At 38.7% G+C, this 23629-nt stretch overlaps 1 protein-coding gene and 1 pseudogene across 2 annotated transcripts in view; one reads left to right on the forward strand and one right to left on the reverse strand.

Moving 5' to 3' along the window:
- CDH2 (cadherin 2) overlaps positions 1-23629 on the reverse strand; it is a 236558-nt gene that overhangs the window by 126690 nt on the left and 86239 nt on the right. The window contains exon 1 of one of the 2 annotated variants that reach the window (XM_008979647.5): positions 12607-12789. The exons of the other annotated variant lie outside the window; for it this stretch is intronic. The gene's annotated coding sequence lies outside the window, so the exon portion shown is untranslated. Of the gene's footprint in view, positions 1-12606; positions 12790-23629 lie in introns of those variants that run through there. 2 annotated transcript variants of the gene reach the window in all.
- Positions 16102-16234, forward strand: LOC118147115 (U2 spliceosomal RNA; annotated as a pseudogene).

Raw genomic sequence — 23629 nt, forward strand, 5'->3', positions numbered from 1 at the left:
TTGTATAGTATTTACAGTTTATTTGTTAAATCATGCTTTTGCTAAAATTTAAACAAATGACCAACCTAATTTAAGTATTATATAGTAAACCAGGAAAGATGCAATACTCCTTCACTCAATCACCTAATATCACTGAGCACTGTGGATCCTCAGTAATATTCCACCTTCAGATACAATCTTGTGAATGGCTTGTAATACAAAGAAAATATTTAACGAAACTGAAAAAGGCCCATGCCTCTGCTTACACGAGAGTTCCTGTAATGTACAGATTTTCTATAAACTTAGAGCACCTATTAACTACTAGAAAGCACAGTCGTGCCTAAGTCAGCACCTTTCCTTCCATCTTTCAAGTCTTCTCTGCCCAGAAGCAAGCAGCCCACTGAGCAGCCAGCTATGGGATCAAGAGAAATGACTAAACTCTTAGCCTTGGCTTCCTCATCTCAGAAGAGGCTGCTCTTAGGCTCAATCATAAGCAAAGGACCTTGCATGACTTCCTGTACACAACAGCAATTAGTTACACATAGTCTCATCATTCAAGATCCATTCCAAGATGCTATTCATTCATCGAGGTTGGGATAAGCTCTCCTTTTCTAAATTCCTTTAACTCTTAACAGTTTAGCATATTAAGTACTGCCTTTTGAAACTGTTTACTTATGTTGGTGATTCTCCCTAGCTGTTCTTCATACCATTTAGGGCAGATCCCATCATATACACTGAAGCATTTCCTAAAGTACCAATCAAAGTAAATGTCCATTAATTCATTTATCCTGGAAAGCCTGAGAAAATCCAGTTTTAAAAAAGCAAATAACTGATAACTAGATAGTAAGAGCAACTTTCAGAAAATGTTTAAAATTTTAAGAAACTCTCCTACAAACAGACTACTTTAAAAGTCTTTTGCGGGGGGGAGGAGAAGATGGCGCTATAGGAGCAACTCAAGACAGCAGCTCCCACTGAAAGCACAGAGGGTGAGTGGATGCTGCATTTTCAGACAGATCTTTATTGCCCACAGACCAGGAGATTCCCAGGTATAGGAGCCCCACGGGCCGCCAGCATGGCTGTTTGGGCCGGCGCGGCTGTTTGAGCTGGCGACGCAGCACAGCGGCACTCCGTACAAAATACACTGGTCTGGTTGCCCTGTTAAACCAGCAATTTGAGATTTGGGAAGGCAGATTAGCACATTCATCTGATTAAACGGGACTTAAACAGTAAGCCAGGCCAGGAGAGTCGCGGGCAGTAATGTTGTTGCAGCCGGTGCGGTGGGTCGCCGCACGAGAAATCACACAGATCCCAGCGCCCTTTCAGCAGGCGACTTGAACACCGGGGAGAGAGTCAACCCTTAAACTTAAAAAAAAAAAAATCTGAGGCAGGGAGCCAGGGGATCAGGCTCGCAGGTCCCACCCCCACAAAAACAAACAAAACAGCAATTGGAAAAGCTCGGGGTTGAGAGTTTCACGGCAAGCACAGCTGAACCCAGGACGGTGCAGCTCAGTGGGGGAGGGGCGTCCGCCATTACCCAGGCACCCCACTCCTACGGAGGTACTTTGCCATTGCTGACATAGCCTGCCGTTGCCAAGGCAACCCGCCATAACAGAGAGAGTCTGCCATTACAGAGGTGGGCCACCATTGCCACGGCAGTTCTAACCATACCCACATAAACAGGACTCCAGGGAATTACACACGGCAACAGGGCGGAGCCCAGAGCAGTTCAGTATAATCTCTGGAAGCAGGCAGTGACTAGACTGCCTCCTTGGTGGGCACAGTGCAACAGACACTCATAAATAAAGCCCTAACTCCCCGGGACAGAGCACCTGAGGAAAAAAAGGGGCTTTATGAGTTCTGCTGCAGCAGACTTAAACGTACCTGCCTAGCAGCCCTGAATGAACAACAGAGCTCACAGCTCTGCACTTGAGCTCCTATAAAGTACAGACTGTCTCTTCAAGCAGCTCTCTGACCCCCGTATATCCAGAGTCACCTCACAAAGGACTGATCAGACTGACATTTGGCGGGCATCATTCTGGGACAAAGATAGCAGAAGGAGAAACTGGTAGCAACCCTTACTGTTCCGCAGCTGCTACAGGTGTTCCCCAGGCAAGCAGGGCCTGGGGTGGACCTCAGCAGTCCTAAAGCAGAGAAGCTAGACCATTAGAAGGAAAACTAAGAAACAGAAATACTTCATCATCAACAATCTGGACATCCACTCAGAGACCCAATCGGAAAGTCAGCAACTACTCAGATGACAGGTGGACAAATCCACAAAGATGGGAAGAAACCAGCGCAAAAAGGAGAAAAACACCCAAAACTGGAACACCTTGCCTACTACAAGGGACCACAACCCTTCACCAGCAAGGGAACAAAGCTGGACGGAGAATGAGTGTGATGAAATGACAGAATCAGACTTCAGAAGGTGGGTAATGAGAAACTTCCGTGAGCTAAAAGAACACGTTCTAACTCAATGCAAATAAACTAAGAACCTTGGAAAAAGATTTGAGGAAATGATAACAAGAATGGACAACTTAGAGAGGAATATGAGTAAACTGATGGAACTGAAAAACACAACACGAGAACTTCGTGAAGCATGCACAAGTCTCAACAGCCGAACTGACCAAGCAGAAGAAAGGATATCAGAGGTCGAAGATCAACTCAATGAAGTAGAATGAGAAGGCAAGATTAGAGGAAAAAAGCGCCAAAAGGAATGAACAAAGTCTCCAAGAAATGTGGGACTATGTGAAGAGACCTAATCTACGTTTGATAGGTGTACCTGAATGTGATGAAGAGAATAAATCCAAGCTGGAAAATACTCTTCAGGATATTATCCAGGAAAATTTCCCCCACCTAGGCCAACACTCAAATGCAGGAAATACAGAGAACACCACAAAGATATTCCTCAAGAAGAGCAACCCCAAGGCACATAATCGTCAGATTCACCAGGGTTGAAATGAAGAAGGAAATGCTAAGGGCAGCCAGAGAGACAGGTCGGGTCACCCACAAAGGGAAGCCCATCAGACTCACAGCAGATCTCTTGGCAAAAACCCTACAAGACAGAAGAATGTGGGGGTCAATATTCAACATCCTTAAAGAAAATAACTTTCAACCCAGAATTTCATATCCAGCCAAACTGAGCTTCATAACTGAAGGAAAAATAAAATCCTCTGCGAACAAGCAAGTACTCAGAGATTTTGTCACCACCAGGCCTGCCTTACAAGAGCTCCTGAAAGAGGCACTACACATAGAAAGGAACAACCAGTACCAGCCATTCCAAAAGCATACCAAATGCTAAAGAGCATCAACAAAATGAAGAATCTGCATTAACTAACAGGCAAAACAGCCAGCTAGCATCAAAATGGCAGTATCAAATTCACATATAACAATATTAACCCGAAATGTAAATGAGCTAAATGCACCAATCAAAAGACAAAGACTGGAAAATTGGATAAAAAGCCAAAACCCATCGGTGTGCTGAATCCAGGAAACCCATCTCACATGCAAGGATACACAAAGGCTCAAAATAAAGGGATGGAGGAAGATTTACCAAGCAAATGGAGAGCAAAAAAAAGCGGGAGTTGCAATTCTCATCTCTAATAAAATAGATTTTAAAGCAACAAAGATCCAAAGAGACAAAGAAGGACTTTACTTAATGGTCAAAGGATCGATACAACAAGAAGAGCTAATGATCCTAATATATATGGACCCAATACAGGAGCACCCAGATATATAAGGCAAGGTCTTAATGACTTACAAAGAGACTTAGATTCCCACAGAATAATAGTGGGAGATTTTAACACTCCACTGTCAATATTAGACAAATCAACCAGATAGAAAATTAACAAGGATATCCAGGACTTGAACTCAGACCTGGAACAAGCAAACCTGATAGACATTTACAGAACTCTCCACCCCAAATCCACAGAATATACATTCTTCTCAGCACCACATCACACCTACTCCAAAACTGACCACATAAATGGAAGTAAAGCACTACTCAGCAAATGCAAAACAACTGAAATCATAACAAACAGTCTCTCACACTATAGTGCAATCAAGTGAGAACTCAGAATTCAGAAACTAACTCAGAACTGCACAGCTTCATGGAAACTGAACAACTGGCTCTTGAATGTTGACTGGATAAACAATGAAATGAAGGCAGAAATAAAGAAGTTCTTCGAAACCGATGAGAACGAAGACACAACATACCAGAATCACTGGGGCACATTTAAAGCAGTCTCTAGAGGAAAATATATAGCAATAAGTGCCCACATGAGAAGAGTGGAGAGATCCAAAATTGACACCCCATCGTCAAAACTGAAAGAGCTGGAGGAGCAAGATGAAAAAAACTCAAAACCTAGCAGAAGACAAGAAATAACTAAGATCAGAGCAGAACTGAAGGAGATAGAGACATGAAAAACCCTTCAAAAAATCAATAAATCCAAGAGCTGGTTTTTAGAAAAGATCAACAAAATAGACCACTAGCCAGACTGATAAAAAATAAAAGAGAGAATAACCAAATAGATGCAATAAAAAATGGTAAAGGGGAAATCATCACAGATTCCACAGAAATTCAAACCATCATTAGAGAATATTACAAACAACTCTATGCACATAAACTAGTAAACCTGAAGAAATGGATAAATTCCTGGACACTTGTGTCCTCCCAAGCCTAAACCAGGAGGAAGCAGAAACTACAAATAGACCAATAACAAGGTCTGAAGTCGAGGCAGCAATTAAGAGCCTACCACACAAAAAAAGCCCAGGTCCAGATGGGTTCACAGTCAAATTCTATCAGGGAAAATGTGGCACATATACACCATGGAATATTATGCAGCAATCAAAAACGATGAGTTCACGTCCTTTGTAGGGACATGGATGAATCTGGAGAACATCATTCTCAGCAAATTGACACAAGAACAGAAAATGAAATACCGCATGTTCTCACTCATAGGTGGGTGATGAACAATGAGAACACATGGACACAGGGAGGGGAGTACTACACACTGGGGTCTATTGGGGGGAATAGGGGAGGGACAGCGGGGCCGGGAGCTGGGGAGGGATAGCATGGGGAGAAATGCCAGATGAGGGTGAAGGGGAGGAAGGCAGCAAATCACACTGCCACGTGTGTACCTATGCAACTATCTTACATGTTCTGCACATGTACCCTAAACCTAAAATGCAATTAAAAAAAAAGTTTTTACAAGCTAGTAGGAATATTTTATCTGAAAATATTTAGCAAGTCATGATATTATAAATCTATTTCTTAGACATCCAACAAAAGTAAATTTTTGCCATATATAAATCAAACACATAATTGTATTATTTCACTTATGTGTAACATTGCTTAATGGAGAAAATGTCATCTGGCTTCAGGACTGTCCATAAGACTTCCCTGAACAACAATGATACTACATTTATAAAACTGACTCTTTCTTATGCTGCAGCATTATCATAAGTTGACAATGGTTTAATGGTTGGCTCAGAGGCTGGTGAACTTCATATATAAGTTAGCATTAAGATAATAAAATATATGTCAACAATGCTTGTCAAAGGTTACAATTTTAGAACAGGGTATTTCATCTGATCAAATGATACAACATAAGCCAGCAAGGAAGGAAAAAGTGTAGCATTTTCTTCCTTGTCATCTTCTGAATACCATCCTTTTTCAGTGTCAGCTCTTCAAGTCACATAATCAAGTACAAGCTTAAGCTCATAGCCTTGTAAAATCTTGCTATAAACTACTGAGAATCTTTTTGTGATAAAATAACTGATCTAATAATATTTTCTTGTTATAAGAATCACAGTCAATTAAGGATTTGTGAAAAGTGTTTAAATTGACAACAGCCTGTACTCCCACCATTTTGGGAAGCAGAGGCAGTAGGACTGTTTTGGAGCCCAGGAGTTAGAGACCATCCTGGGAAACATAGGGAGACTCTTGTTTCTTTAAAAAAATTAATAAAAAAAGAAAATAAACAATTAGCTGCGTGTAACGGCTTACACTTATATTCCCAGTTACTCTGGAGGCTGAGTTGGAAGGATCACTTGAGCCCCAGAGACCGGGGCTGCTGTGAGCTATGATCATGCAACTGCACTTCAGCCTGGCTGACAGAGCAAGACTCTAAATAAATAAACATATAACAAGCAACATAATACTTATAGGCATGGTTACGTTTCTTCACTAGAGACATCATAACAAAGTTTAGCCAGCCTAACAAAAGTAGATCAAGTTCTTGGTATTTCTGCCACATCAGATATTTTAATAGGCACCCCATCCAAAAATTAATTTACATTTTTTCTACAAATTGCTCAAAGATTCAGAAAGCAATTCTTATCATCTCATTAATCCTATTTTATATTAGACCACAAAATGGTACATTATACATGTTGTTTTATGATCACACAACTGTTCCTTAAACAGTTGCTGCCATAATTGAACTTGAACTTTGGTTTCTTGAATATAATGAAAATATACTTTCAAAAAATGCATTATTTAGGAGACACGGGAAAATGCTGTCAATACCCAAAGACAAGAGGTAATATAATCTCTTAAGAAAAGTATTTCAGCACTGGTGGAAGGCTGGATTGCACCAACTAGAAGGTTCTTTCCCACCCTCATCTGTAACCACAGGGTTAGGGTTTGTTGTTCTTTACAGTGAATTAAAGTAGCAGAGTTTAAAAATACCTTTTGATCATCCTAAAAGCAAGTAACAGTTGATGCCAACTGAGCACAAAAGAATGTTGATACTCAATTTCTTGCCTATGGGCTTCCTAGCGAAGAGGCCAGGTAAAACATGCTTGTTGCTGTTGATCTGGTTGCAGAGCTGTTCTTTCAATTAGCTACTGCAGACACAGATAATCTAATTAAGTATCTAAAGATAATATCCCCCAAGAAACTCATTTTCAGCATCAGACCAAGACCGCAGTAGTGCTCTACCTGAATTTTGCATTTTATTGTCCCAGTCCACCTTATGCTGAAGATACTAATTAACAGACAAATAGCCAAAAATCACTTGGTAAACAGAACTAAGAAGAAAATGAAAAGGCTTTGATCCAATAGAAACATGGATAGCTACAGACTATCACAGCACTGTTGCACAAGGAAAAACCTGGACCACATTGGACTGAGGAGAAAACATCAAGAAAAAAAATTGTTTTAAATATCTTTCAAGTACCAGTCACGCCTGTAATCCCAGCACTGTGGGAGGCCGAGGTGGGTGGATCATGAGGTCAAGAGATCGAGACCATCCTGGTCAACATGGTGAAACCCCGTCTCTACTAAAAATACAAAAAATTAGCTGGGCATGGTGGCACGTGCCTGTAATCCCAGCTACTCAGGAGGCTGAGGCGGGAGAATTGCCTGAACCCAGGAGGTGGAGGTTGCGGTGAGCTGAGATCGCGCCATTGCACTCCCGCCTGGGTAACAAGAGCGAAACTCTGTCTCAAAAAAAAAAAAAAAAAATTATTAAAATTTGAAAAAGACCTTAAAGATCATTTTATGAATAAGGAAAGGAAACTAAGATCTCAGAGGTATGTGACTTCTTTAAGGTCACAAAGCTAGTTACTTGCTAAGTACTAGCATCCAGATTTTTCTTATTTATATTCAGGCCAAGATTTAGTATACTAGTTCCCCATATCTTACTTAAGATTAATGTAAATATACTTTCTCGATCATAAAAGGTATGATGGATTTAAGGTTCATTTAAAACATAATGTGCATACTATAGTTGACTCAATTCATGTTTGTCTGCTGAGGCAAATAGAAATAGGACTAGTTAGCACCAGACAGGGCTAATAATCACTGTCCTACATCCAGTATTTTCAAAAAACATTATGGTGGCTTGTGAGCAACTCCTCACAGTCATATTTTCACATGAGGGAGGGAGGGTAAGTATTTTAGTTTAGCGAGTTCTATCTCTTGCTGAGCTCAGTGGAGAGCAATTTTGCCAGGTTTAGAGAGCTGTGCCTAACTTAGTTCACATATAATCTGAATCTGTCCTGGGCAGCCAATAAGCAAATCAGCCATGTAGAGTTCTGTCTGGCAAATTCAAATGAACAAACCCCAATAATACGATACTCGGTGATAGGAGCTGGCATACATGAATCTGATTTGTTTAATTCTCCATATACCTATTAGCCTCTGCGCTTTTAGAAATAATCACTCAGGCAGTGCCTATCACTTTTATTTTGCTTGAGAACTCTCAAGCAATGCTGAGGATAAAATCCAACAGGGCAGAGTCTGCAAAAATGTCTCTGAACTCTAACACAACAGGGAAGGGATTTCCTTATTTCATGTTATTCTTTCTTTGCTGTTTTGTTTTTATGAGAAGATACAATACAAAACAGTACAAAATAATAAGAATAGTTAAAAGTCACCAACATTTCAGGAGTTGCTTTTTTGTCTTCTTCTGTGGTCAAGCTCCTGAAAAGCAGCCAGAGAATCTCCCTCTTTACTTGGTTTCTCCATGTCACATAGCAAAAGAAAGCTAGTTTTAAGACTGTTTCAAAGAAAAGGAATAGTACTTGGAAGTAACATGCAGAGCAAAATGAAAAAAAGGAAACACACACACACACACACACACACACACACACCCATAAAATATCAAAGTCCCAGCCTGCTCTTACAAGTTTATGGGGCAGCTAAATACCTGCTCTTACTAACTTACGGGGCAGCTAAATAACCGTTTCTTTCTCTTTGACCAGTTCCTTCAACCTCATCCACCCAATGAAACCCTAAAATTGGGATAAATACAGCAAAGCACCATCTCTCATTCAGATGCAGGAAGCTGAAAGCTTCTGGAGGAAAAATTGTCCTGTGCTTCTCCTCCAATCCATGACTAGAGTTCTAATCTGGTAACCAGCAACAATGTATTTTTTTAGCTGTCCTTGGTACAGTTCTTCCTCAGTTCCCTCAGACACTATTCTAGATGGCCACAGTCTCTGGACAAACTCACTGGTGATTTATCTCCTGCTCTCCTGAAAAGATGAAGGCCCACATCCCTAGTCATAGCTGAACCCCCTACTCTACTCTTCTATCTAAAATATGCTATATGTATAGACAGCCACACCCATCCCTAATCCATGACTACAGAGGGAGGAACTCCTCCTGTTGGAGACTTACTTCCCAATCGAGTTCTTGACCCTGACTTCCTCTAGAGAAATAGATTATCATCCTCAGTCCCTTCTTTTCTTTTTTTTTTTTTTTCAATTTTTCTCTTAAAACTTCCCTTGTACACAGCCATGAACTTAAAAAATGGTTATGCCTTCCCCAGCCACAACCTTATCTTAGTGTTCTCAGCTCTACTTAGCAGTCTCTTTCTCGCTCTTTCTCTTACACTTACACAAACATACATTCTATCTCCCTAAACTCAAACATACTGAGAATAGACACTTCCCTACCTAGCAAGGACAGCACTGCAAGCACTGCTTTCTACCTGTTCCACCCTGTTCCTCTGCACATGCATGACTTTCCACCTCAGTATCCTAATTTCCATCTTGCCTCTCAAATCTTAAGTCCAAGGCATCATCCCCATATCATGACTCTTGTCATTCACCTTGTATGACTGCAACCATTACCACATAGGATCAACAAACAACTCCCCACTGGTGACTGCTACATCTGGACCTTCCAGCCAACTCTTAACCTCCATCTTCAGAAAATCATGTTTAAATACCTACTTGGTACTGACTGACACTGTCATGTCCATAAGCATCTCAAAGTCACACTTCTGGGGAAAATCTTCAACTTTCTTCTCAATCTGGTCCCATACTCTATATTCCTGTTCTCAGTCCTACAGTCATAGTAATCCTTGAATCCCTAGTGCATAACACTGTGTTTGGGACTTAATAAGTACTTAATGTGCTGAATGAATCAAATGATTAATTACCTGCAATATTATAATTTCCTACAAAATTAGTATTTAAGTCATGTGAACTAAACATATGATAGTCAATGCCATAGGACCCAGGTTATGGGGCAACTAAATGACCATTCTTTCTCTTTGACCAGTTCCTTCAACCTCATCCACTTCATACAGTGGAAGTACAGTGGTAACTTCCACTGTACCCATCTTCTCTAAAAGAGAATAAAAATGTTATCCATCTGGCATCATGCTCACCACTGTATTATAAACATGTTTTAAAAAGGAATGACATTTAGTGACCAGAATACAAGACCTTTGAGACCATGTTAATTTTCGCCTAACACAAGGGAGAACTTCAACCTTCTAGCAGGCAGCAACAATACAGCTAAATTCACTCTGGAACAACCTGGTTTGCAATTGAGAAATTGATACAATTAAGAAAATGTGTTTATACTGTTCTAAAGAAGGGATTAACGAGGTTATTATACTATTTTCTTGTCCTAATGAAGTAGCTTTTCAGTTTTATAACTACTGGATAGTCCTTTTCAGCATTAGAACTCTATAGTTCTTCAGTTATTGTTATGCTTAAATATTTCCTCTACTATTGTATAATTCCTTAAACCTTCTGGTCAAACTTTGTTAATTTCCTTTATTTATTAAGCCTTCATTGTTTTTAAGTAAAAGGTCCATTTATTTATCATTCAATCACACTAGAGGCCTATGTGGTTTCCCACTGAGGAAGGCTGTGTACCTAACAAAAATCTTCAGAGTGTACCCAGGAAAAGACTCCTTCTGTGTGGGTCAGCATCACATCCTGTCAAAAATCAGAACCCTGTGAGCTCTTTGGGGACGCTGACCATGGTTCTAAATAGTATATGAATCTGGACAATTACATATGTATGTTTTTGCTTTTTGCTCACACACAAGACACACTAGGGGCTTGCCTCTAGTTGAATGGCTTCTTGTTTTCACTCAGTTTCCAGCCTATGCGCTCATCTCATTAGAATTTCTGTATCCTCTGGTCTTGCAGAGTTCCCTTTACCTTCTTTTCTATCAGACAAAAGATGGTAATTTACGTCTAATTAACGGAACTGAGTCATAATGAGTTCTTTTCTCTTAGACCGCATTTGAATGTCCAAAATAACCAAAGAGACTGGGCTTTTTAGTCTTGCTCCAGTTTAAGGTTTTATAACACAATGCTCTCATTCAGGCCTCCTACTTTGCATACAGTCAGAGGGCTGGAGGTTATCCACATTGTGAAATTCTTTGGCTAGTTATGCCCAGAGTGACTGAATGGCAGACAGGCCAAATTTAATATTTTCTGCTACACAGCTCTGTTGAGACAGTCAAGCTTACGATTGCATCCTTTTTATGTCTTTTACTTATACTTTGAAATGCTACCTTCTACCAGTTGATGAATTTGATAGCATTCTTTATGAGATCAATTTCTTTGAGAAAGATACAAAAGGCAGGATGAAAGACAAGTTTTATGCAAAGCACACAAAGGGCTGTGCATCTGTGTGAAGAGAAGCATGATAAAGCATAAAGCGGTTCTCCCCATGCCATGATGAGGGACGAAGATGCAAACACAACAACTCTGCGTAAAGAAAGCAAAAGCACATGTTCTAACAGGGGCAGTAACCAGGTTAAAGTACTCAAAGCATCTTCTTCCTCTCTTATGCCAGAACACTTTAAAATGCCCTCTATACATGACGGCATGCCAGCACAAACAAACCGCAGGGGCTGAACTCCACTGGCATTCTGCCGTCCCGAAATGACACTAGTTAGATACACTGGGTTTTTACTCCTGGGACGGTCTTCAACCAAGCTTTTTGTTACACTGAGTTAAGATGAAAATAAAAATCCTTCTTCCTATACTTCAAAAGCCAAATTTGTATTCCTTTGATAGAATACTGTTATATTAAAAATACTGTGGCAATATCACTCGTCATCATGTTCTACTGACATACATACTCACCTCTGCTCCAAACTTCATAGGCTCAGAAATTCAAAAGAAAAAAAAAATGAAAAGAAAAAAGAAAACAAAATAAAAAATCAGGCTGACCAAACTTTCATGATGGGAGTCCAGGGACAGGGAAATTATAGCTATATTATAAAGGACAGGCAAACCACACACTACAGATTCAGATTCTCAGTTTTTTACTGTCTCCCTCCTCATTTTTTTCCTTCCCCCAAAGAGGGAGTGAATGTGAAATTTACACAGACAAGCTCCTCAATAGATATACTTGATTTGTCAAATGGAAAGATGACCCTTCAGTAACTAGGCTGCTTGGTGAAAATATTAAACCAGACAGTAAGTCAGAGAAAATTAAATACTACCTTGATTAATTAGGCTTAATGGGTGAGAAGCAACTAATTTGCAACATTACACTGGCAAAAATAGGTTAAAGAAAAAGGACGCCGTTTCACATCAAATTAAAGTGTAAATTCTTTTTTCTACTTATCATGGGGAAGGAATATATTGATACTCAAAAAGCCAATTTCATTTTTGAAGATACAAACAAAAATCACTGTAGGCACAGTCTTTGCCCCTTGAGACTCAAAATCTAATGTGAGAAATAAAATATACATAAGCCCTGAACATGCAAATGACTTTTAATGTTAACTTATCAATCTGACACTTGAACCATAATTTTTTTTTCATTTAAATTAAATTGAAAATCATCTGGTTGTCTCCAAGTTAGCTCAGATACCCTTTCTAAACTAGAGCAGAGTGAATTAACAGCACAAGGAATCTTACCATTCTGCCTTGCAACCTCATGCGCTTGAAAGCTTTCAGACCCTGAAAGTGATGGGGAGGAAATGTCCTGGGGTGTAAGTGGGTTCCAGAGGCATCTGGTGAGCTAGGCACCTCCCGAAGGAGATAAATAGAGAAAGAGGGTTTCTAGCAGTGACAGCACCTGCAGGGGTTTGAAAGGGTTCCTAAGGGGGCGAGCATGTTCCGTGACAGCCACCTTCCCAGCAAGTCAAGTGTTTCTAAACTGGGGGCCTTCTATGCATAGGAAAAGATAGCCACCATGCAAAGAAGCCAAAGTGTGAAATGAGTGAAAGCAGATATTGCATATCAGAAGAGAAAATACAAATTCTATGCTGGGTGTCAGAAAAAGAGTACAGTGCCAATTCAAGGGGAAACCAAAGCTGACTTGAAAAAGAATTAACATCTAGATTAGTACACTTCAGTATAATTTACAAAATAGCCGTTCTTAAAGAGCTTTGGAAACAAAAGCCTACACACTGTGACTTAGTGTCATTCATTTTCTCTTTTTCATAACTGAATAGAAGTAGAACAGAAAAGAGAGGAGGAACAGAGCTCATCAGGAGTACATCTCCTTTACATGTCATTCAACCCCAGCACACTGGAAAAGACTGCTTATCATAAAGAACGAATATATAGAAACCTCATGAAAACCTAAATGCCAAACCCCGATCTTTGACTCTCTACCAGATGAGGACACCATCAAATAAGAACTTACTAGAAAAAATAGATTTTGGGACCTCAAAAAACTGATAAACACAATGGAATTCCTTCTAGATAATAACAACAGAAATATCTAACAATAATATTCAGCAACAATTTACAATAACCAATCACATACATTTCTTCACATTATAAAGTCTTCAAATGTTAATCATTACAGTCAGTAGCATTTCCTAGAAGGAATTTTTTTTTTTTTTTTAAGACGGAGTTTTGCTCTCCAGAGCATTCCACCCAGGCTGGAGTGCAATGGCATGATCTCGGCTCACCACAACCTCCGCCTCCTGGGTTCAGACAATTCTCCTGCCTCAGCCTCCTGAGTAGCTGGGATTACAGGCACGCACCACCGTGCCCAGCTAATTTTTTGTATTTTTAGTAGAGACGGGGTTTCACCATGTTGACCAGGATGGTCTCGATCTCTTGACCTCGTGATCCACCCGCCTCGGCCTCCCAAAGTGCTGGGATTACAGGCATGAGCCACCGCGCCTGGCTGGAAATTTTTAAATGGTTACTATGCCTTATTATATACCAGGGTTGCCTAGTTTCCATAATCTTTTTTTTCTTTAACCAAAAACTTACATATAAATTGATCATCTGTAAATAGAGTTACACTTTTAAAGTTCTTAAATTATTTAAGTAATTTAAAGCAATTTCAATTGCAATTTTGTTCAAGTCCAATAATCTTTTCTAAAGCAAATGGTTACATCTAATTTATGCATTTCCTAATTGGTCCAATCTGTAACTGGTTTTCTTAAAGCAAGATTTTAAAAAGTAAGTTTAGCCAAAATCATAATTAGTACTCTTAACCAGGTCTTATTCCAAGACATGCATTCAGCAACAAATATTGAATGGGTACCTGCTACACTGCTACCTGTAGGTACGTGAACGGTGCCAGGAATACAGAGGTGAACAGGACAGAGCCTGACTCCTGTCCTGATAAGAGCTCTCCACACTTCAGTTTGGCTGAATCTTCCATATCCACTGTGAATTATGCTCCTTTAAGCTGTTTTATTACATCCTTAGTAATTATCTGAGGTTTCAGTATGAGAAACTAAAGTGCAGTCAGCATACTTCAAAAAATTATTGGATGTCATAGATGTCAAAGACCTTGGAGATCAATTAGTCTAGTGCCTCCTTTTCTTTTCGAATACAAGTGTCAATTTTTAATTTATAAACAAAACAGAACTATACACAAACACAGAAGTGTGTGTTGGCCCTCCACATATTGGTAATTGTTCTTTTCTGCATCTGTTGACTAAGACAGTGCCTAAAAACTACTTTGCATTCAGTATGCTTTTAAATACATGTGTATTCAGTACTCTCAATAACATCTAAATTAATTTGTCTCACAGTGACAAATGTGTGGGACTGGCTGAAGTACGGATTTGTGTATTGGGCAATGATTCCAAGGCCCCTCAAAAGCAAGAAAGGCGAAAATCTCACCCATCTCTTTCATGTCTTCATTGTAGCACAAATGAAGGCCAGAAATGACTGCACCATCTTCCAAGGTCATACCACTGGCTAGCGAGAACACTGAGGGCTATAGCTTCTTCCCCACAGGTAGCCTCCACAAGCATCTGCTCAGATGCTACCCATAACCTTCCTTCCACAGAGGACAATTCTCCTTTAGTACAAAATTCAAAAGTCATCTCTGTGTACATTTATTAGAGTAGCTTGTACTGTATTTCAACAAACTGATGGCAATGCTATAAATGCTCTCCCATTCCAACCTTATGGTAGATAAGAACTTAATGAAAGCTTAAATATAACCCAAGGGCAAAAGACAAATTTTCTTTTATTGTACTGCAGAATTTCGTATCCATCATAGCCTAAAAATACCCAGAAGCCAGTATAATATTTCTAATACAACATGTATCTTACTGGTTTGGGGAAGGAAAAAAAATAATCCTTTTATTTCTTTTAACTCTGCCTACAACTAGAACATTGAGATAATAGAGATTAAGCCTTAAATTTCTATGTCCAATAGTGGTTGAATCACAGGAGGACTGAAAAAGCATTTGTCTCTACAAGCTAATACCTAATATGTTTGTCCTCCGGGCAGTTTACATTGATTTTGCATTTAATTGCATAGGCTGATTTTCCCATATTTTGCAGGACAAAGTTATAAAAATGAAAGGATCTAGCTGTACTCTGCTATGAAGCCAAAGAAAGTAAACTGAAGAGTACTGGTTTCTGTAATACCTGCGTGACTGCAGAAAGTTTTGTTTCGTTTTGTTTTCCCTAATAGAAATTGACACTGGGGATCATAAACCAAACTGAGAGCAGAGGTGATAAAACTGTACTTTCTTCTCAATCCCTCATTTCCCCTCTGTTCTTAAATTACATTCAGAAATGAGAAGAAAATGAAAACAGCCCGACACTTAAATGCCTTTTACCTACTCTTTAACTAGTTGGATTTAATTCCCTTTAGTTAGCTAGTAGACTTTGCCCTTCAGTCCGTCTGCTAAATATTTCACAATTCCCTCTGAGTGTTTCTGTAAAGTAGTAGTAAAGAAAAACCTTATTCATTTCTCTTACCATCAAAGAAGGTAAAGACAATATTTTGATGGGAAAGAAGCAATTAATCCTAAATGATTAACTCAAATTATTTTTTAGAGTTTAAGTTTCCTGAAGCTTCACGCAAAATGATACTTTAAAGACAACTTATTTATCTGCTATTTGAAGCAGCTGGAAAATCAATCAAAATACCAATGACTTTGGGATGCTCTCATAGGGGTTATTTGAAAATGGCATTAATACATCGCTTCTCTGCCTTTTGGCAAAGATCAAGTGAAAATGGCATTAATACAAATTTTGTTTCCAGTGAAAATGGTAACCTTTTATTTTCATTTGATTAACTGAGCTATTTCAATCACTGTTTAAACAACCCCACCCCCATCCCACCCCCAATAGTTTGCTAGGACTGCATTAAGGACTGCCTGGCTTAAACAATAGAAAAGTATATTCTCACAATTCTAGAAGCTAGAAGTCTGAGATCAAGATGTTAACAGTGTTAACGGAGTTGGTTTCTTCGGAGGCCTTTCTGCTTGGCTTGTGGACAGCCTTCACCCAGACTCTTTATGTGGTCTTCCCTCTGGGTATGCCTGTGTCCTAAGACCACCAATGATAATGGACTGGGGCCCACCTGATGAAGATTGTCTCCCCAAATACAATCACATACTGGGGTTTAGGATTTCAACATATGAATTTTAAGTGAACACAATTCAGCCTGTAACACATCCGCTAACCAGAAATTAACACTTCATTTCCAAGTGGCTCTATAATCTCTACTTCTCTCAGTCTAACACGTAATGACTGTCCTGCTTCCTAAAGGCCAAAAAAGACAGACTTTCAGAAGGTAGAGAAATTACTGACCATGATGCCAAACCAACAACAGTTGTTGCTGATACTGGTCTTACATTAGCCTTTATTAAAGAAATGATTACTTTCATGTGTAGATTTAAAATGCTTACTCACAAAATGAAACAAATAAGTCAGAGGAAGAGTAGCACACATAAACTTTGTTTGTCACCCTCAGAAGACTACTGTAATAAATTGCTTAATCCAATTACCAAAATTCCTTCTGCCACCCTATTACAAGGGATGGGAATGAAATATTGGTTAGAAGAGAAAAACAAGGGGCCGGGCACAGTGGCTCAAGCCTGTAATCCCAGCACTTTGGGAGGCTGAGGCGGGTGGATCATGAGGTCAAGAGATGGAGACCATCCTGGTCAACATGGTGAAACCCCGTCTCTACTAAAAATACAAAAAATTAGCTGGGCACGGTGGCACGTGCCTGTAATCCCAGCTACTCAGGAGGCTGAGGCAGGAGAATTGCCTGAACCCAGGAGGCGGAGGTTGCAGTGAGCTGAGGTGGCGCCATTGCGCTCCAGCCTGGGTAACAAGAGCGAAACTCCGTCTCAAAAAAGAAAAAAAAACAAGAAGAGAAAAACAAAAACCAAAAGGATGAATACAATCTAAAATTGTAAAAACCCCACAAAAACTCAGCAGTTGAAAATATTAATATATACTATTAGTTTAAATAATATTACTTTATAAGACAAAATCATTGAAAAAAACCACAGTAAGGAAAAGTCCCTAATTCAGAGGTGGCATCAAAATCACATTTCTACTATTTATTTCTAATTTTATTTACTTTTCTTAGAATAAATGAGATTATAAAAGAACAACAGAAATTTAGAAGTCTTCACATCTGTCCCTCTATTTTAACAGTGAAGGATGAGATCCATTAAGAAATTACTTTTTCTTAACAACCAAATGGAATCCGCCAATATTCCAGCCTATGGCACCCCCTACATTTACGTTTTGTGCTCTTTCAAAGGCAAACAATGATTTTGAATATTTTTCATATTATTAAGCAAATCACAAATGTAGGTAACACTGAGCTGTCACTTTTGTCCCTCTGAAGGACTTGCTAAAAAGGATGGTGACAATAGAACAGTTAGTCATTTCAGAAGTCATTGCGATCTAGTAGGTACTGCATAGAAGTTTGAAACGATGCCACTCCTCAAAGTTTTGCTCAAAGAATACCTTCTAAAATACAACTGATGACTATGTGCACCTTTTCTCCAAGAAAAAACATACACATTTATACAGAGAGATGGACACACACACATGTGCACATACACACACAAAATCTGGCACTTCAGGGAGTTGAAAATATTCCTCAAAAAGTATTATAATATTTAAAGCTCTGAATCATGAGATTAAAAAAAAAAGAAAGAAAACAAAGCCCAAGTTAGAAGATACTGGGTAAAATCTCTTCTTCCTGATCTCTCATCTCAACTAAAGGACTGTCTGCATGTAATAGAGGAATAAAATGGGAGTATTAACTTGTTTTTAAAATTCTGTGAATCAATAATACAGATTTTCAAAGGTTTCTTTCTACTCTATACCATTTATCTCCCATAGGATATATACTGTGTTAGCTTTGTCTGGTATGATTAAGATACGAATGTCTTTATCTTTTAAAGTCTAAGCAAAGTTAAAAAATTAAAAGAAAACAAAACAAAACACTTTAAGTTGTTCTCAAAACCAATAAAAAATTTAGCTATAAGGTTCAGATAAAACATTGTGAAAATCACTATCACAGGCCAGTTAAATGATTAATACACTTTCCTTGACATATTTATTTCATTCTTTTATATATTATACTGAAAAATTAAAACTCAAAACCTAGTAGTAATTTGTACATGCCTTTGTTACAAAAAGAATCATAACTAAACCTCAAAAGTAAATTCCACTTTTACTTTTTGAAAAGTGAAGAGCATACACACATAGTATCACAGTTCTCAGCTTCTGAGGTATGTTTGGAGGTCTACATGGAATGGAGGGAAACAGGGGGAATGCCTGGGCAGAGGTGGTCCTCAAAGTCAACTGGACACGTTCCATAGCCCATACACCAATGAATCTAAATTATTCTTGGAGCCGATTAAAAACTTAGACTCAAATGAGCAAATATGTGTATGAAGTTCCTCATCACATTTGTAAGAAAATATATCCTTTACAATTTTGAAATAATCTCTTTTTAAAAGAAACCCCAGCTAGCCTAGTGGACACTGTAACTGTTTTGGAGTTCCTCAACTGTAAAAAGGAGGAGTTAAAAGACGACTGCGGCCAGGTGCAGTGGCTCACACCTGTAATCTCAAAACTCTGGGAGGCTGAGGTGGGTGGATCACTCGAAGCCAGGAGTTTGAGACCAGCCTGGCCATCATGGCAAAAGTCTCTCTACAAAAATATAAAAAAATTAGTCAGGCATGGTGGTGCATGTTTGTAATCCTAGCTACTCCAGAGGCTGAGGCACGAGAATCACTTGAATTTGGGAGGCAGAGTTTGTAGTGAGCCGAGATCACACCACTGCACTACAGCCTGGGTGACAGGGTTAGACTCCATCTTAAAAAACCAACAACAAAAAAGAGATGACTGCTATAGTTCCTACCCACTCTAAATACTACCTTTCAGGGCTTAACAATTGGGAGAAATAAATGTTAAAGAATTTATAACATGTTATAACATATGTTTTCCAATAATTTCTGTTCATTGCTGCTTTAATAGGGCTCTTGATTCATATTTTTTTTAGTGCCTTAAGGCCCTTCTAAGCTCTAAAATCTGTTTTCACACTCTGTCAGTTAACTAGGGACCCAAGTTTCTCCTCCCTGTAAATGGTCAGACTTCAGGTACCAGGGCTTTCTCATCTGTATATGCTCCATGTCCAGTAAAGCTTCGGAGAGTATTCAGACATCTAATAAATGCTTGCTAGATGAACGAACAAACTAAGGAGTGACTGCACTGCTGTGAGTTAGGCACATTGAATTTAAAAGAAAAAAAAAGGTAGGCTGCACTGGCTCATGTCTAATATCCCAGAACTTTGAAAGGCCAAGGTGTGAGGACTGCTTCAGGTCAGGAATTCAAGACGAGCCTGGACAACATAGTGATATCCCATCTCTATAAAATAAAAAAAATAAATAAAAACATACTTGAAAAAAGTATCTAACTATACGGTTCCACTCCTCAGGATACATCCAGAAAAGGGGACACAGGCAGGTAAAAAAGAATTAATTACAGGACAGGTGCAATGGCTCACGCCTGTAATCTCAGCACTTTAGGAGGCCAAGGCAGGCAGATCACCTGAGGTCAGGATTCAAGACCAGCCTGGGCAACATAGTGAAACCCCATCTCTACTAAAAATGCAAAAATTAGTCGGGTGTGGTGGCACATGCCAGTGGGTCTAAGCTGCTCAGGAGGCTGAGGTAGGAGAATCACTTGAACCCAGGAGGTAGAAGTTGCAGTGAGCTGAGATCATGCTGCTGAACTCCAGCCTGAGCGACAGAGTGAGACTCCATCTCAAAACAAAACATAACAAAAAAGAAAGAAAAAGAATTAATTACAATATACTATGACTAAGTTCCACAATGAAGAAGACATATAAGGCACAATAGCAACACAGAAAGAGCCCGAAAAAACTGGAGTGAGGCAATAATAGAGGTTACTACATGAATAACGGTACCTCCCAATGTCAGAAAACAAATGATTTGGGAATTATGCAGTTTATACTAGTTCTGTTTCCTTTACAGGTCATTGGGAGGGTGATGTAGACATATTTTTATGCCTTACCATGTCTGGATCCAAGTGGGAACCCAACAGTATGAGGTACTATTTCCTCAATACCACTGGGTATATAAAGGTACATATTATATATTTAAAATTTTACACACATAAAACATATGTAACTTGGAATGATTCCTGAAAGAATGGAGTAACGTTTAGTGTGGCAAATGAGAGGCTCTACAGGCAAGTATTTAGGCAAAAATTATGAACAATGATTTTATACAAGTCAAAATTCCGATAGTAAATAATACTAGAAAAAGATTGGTCTATGCTACTAATCAAAGATGTATAAATTAAAGCAACCTTGAGATGCCATTTTATGGTTGCCAAGGAAGCGAACTTCTTTTTCTTTTAACATAACACAATGATGAGGTAACTATGGTAGGGGATACTATTAATTAATAACACACTTTTGGAAAGCAATATGAAAATACACAATGACAAAAAGAAGTAGTTTCATGTGATTCCACTTTTAAGAACACATTCTCTGAAAAAATACCACAAGAAATAAAAAAAATAAAAGCATTAGTTGTTCCTTTGGCATTGTCTGTAAAAATCAAAAAGTGAAGCAAAATCCAAAATTATCAAATCAGGGAAGAATGTTAACAAACTAAAGTATATCAACACAACCTAATATCATGTACTCAGTAGTTGATGATCACGAAGGCACTGCAGAAACAAAACAAAAATTTGTTATGAGGATATGTGAAAAATGTGAAATACCACATGCAGTTTGTAAATAACACATAAATAGCATAAATCAACATTTGCTCCTCTGTAGCAGCAATGCTTAAAATAATGACAAGCTAAACATGCTCCCTACTTGAGAAAGATCAAAATTAAATATCTGCCAATGTAGTGAAAGTATGCAAATTTTTAGCAGTAGGTAATTTCTCCCATGATAATTTTAAGCCATCTTTCAATGTCTAGCACACGTCACCTCATTCAGCCACCCAGTTCTCACAGCCGCAAGTCATATTTTCCCCTACCTCTGTATTTCCGGTAAGAGTTCCCCTGAGGCATTAATCAGGGTCTCCCTTGCAGCTGAGGGTGTACTTGCTCTGACTTTCAGGATGAAAGGAAGTAGTACCCTTTCTTCACTTCTGCATCTGTGTCTATAAGGAATCAATGTTTATTTGCGTTTCTTAAATTTAGAAACCTGTGTTTCAAAGCTAGAAAAAAATAAGGATTTTTTTCAATCCCCCAAAGAGGGACTGAAAATGAAGATAGACAGTCTGAGTCCTTCTACACACCTATGGTTAGAATATTCCAAAGAAAATAAAGCTATGGAGTTTTGTTCTTTTTAAAATACAAAAAGTTAGCTGGGCATGGTGGCACATGCCTGTAATCCCAGCTACTCAGGAGGCTGAGGCAGGAGAAGTGCCTGAACCCAGGAGGCGGAGGTTGTGGTGAGCCGAGATCGAGCCATTGCACTCCAGCCTGGGTAAACAAGAGCGAAACTTCGTCTCAAAAAAAAAAAAAATGGAACTCACAGCTGGGCACAGTGGCTCATGCCTGTAATCCCAGCACTTTGGGAGGCTGAGGCTGGTAGATCACTTGAATTCAGGAGTTCGATACCATCCTGGACAATATAGTGAAACTCTGTCTCTAAAAATACAAAAATTAGCAGGGTGTGGTGGCAGGCACACCTGTAATTCCAGGTACTCAGTAGGCTAAGGCACGAGAATCAATTGACCCTGGGAAGCAGAGGTTGCAGTGAGCCAAAATTGTGCCACTGCACTCCATCCTGGGTGATGGAGTGAGAATCTATCTCAAAAAAATGGAACTCATAAACAGTCAAACCCATCTCCAACCTTATTGATAAAAAGAGAAGGCTGGCCTAAAAAAACCCTAACAGTTCTGCAAGTGTATTCATATCTAATCTGATTTTCTGTCCATGTCTAAAGTACAGCTGACCCTCAGCATTCATGGATTCTGCATCCACAGATTAAACCAACTGCTAATAAAAAATACTTGAAAAAATGAATAACAGTATGACAAAAAGTACAGTATTTACATAGCATTTATACAGTATTAAGTATTATAAGTAATCTAGAGATAATTTAAAGTATACAGGAGGATGCACATAGCTTATATGCAAATACTATGCCATTTTATATCAGAGATTTGAGCAACTGCAGATTTTGGTATCCACAGGGGTTCCTAGAACCAATCCTCTGAGAATACCGAGGGACATCTGTACTCTGCACTGCTATTTAAATGCATTATAAAAAATGTACTACAAATGGCTATTTAAATAAGAGATAAAAGTTTTATAATTTTTTCATGTTCCTAAAAAGATTTTCAAATTTTGATTAAAATGCAGTTTTTTGTTAATTTCCTTTTGTTCAGAAAACAGCATATTTGAAAGATTATAGAGGACTCTTGCAAATAGCAAAAGTTTCAATTCGTATATCCCGTGTCCCAAAATTTCATTGCAGAAAATTTATCCTAAGGAAATATCATAGTTCTGATGAAGATTAAGTGCCAAGGATGTCTACTTCAGAATTTTATATAATAGCAAAATGTTGGGGAAGGGGAAGTTGTAAATGCTGTATAAAAGACCTTTTAGTAAATATACTAAAAACACATCTGTAAGCTGTATTGCTACACAGATATGACAATAATATTGAAGAGGATCTAATGATACAGGAAAATACTTAAAATATACCATTAAGAAAAAAATGCATTAAAGGGGAATTCAATTTTTGAAAAAATAAAGTAATTGAAGTCATTCTTATTATTTGCAGCATTTACAATCTGTAAAGTTGCCAAAAACACTGAATTTGTAAACACTGAACCACTGCTCCTGGAAGAAACACAAAGTTAGGTTATGGTAAGCCTCTGGTCAAAAAGGTTTTCGTCAACTGACCAATACCTTGTTTTGTGTGCACTTCTATTTAAAGACACCTTATTTAATATATGCTGTTGATTCATTAATAGTGACCACATGGTCAATAGCAGTATAACTCATGCCTGAACAAAACTCATTAACTACACATATTTTCTCCATAAGACACATCCCAGCCTTCCTGTGCTTAGGAATACTAGACAGCACTTCAGTCCTACACATGGGGGCCATTATAAACAGTGAAAACACCCACAGTAAGCACACAAATGAGGAAATGGGACGTTAAATAGGTTGCAAAAAGAACATTTG

Source organism: Callithrix jacchus, chromosome 13 (genome assembly GCF_049354715.1).
Source record: "Callithrix jacchus isolate 240 chromosome 13, calJac240_pri, whole genome shotgun sequence".
NCBI classification, from domain to species: Eukaryota; Metazoa; Chordata; class Mammalia; order Primates; family Cebidae; genus Callithrix; species Callithrix jacchus.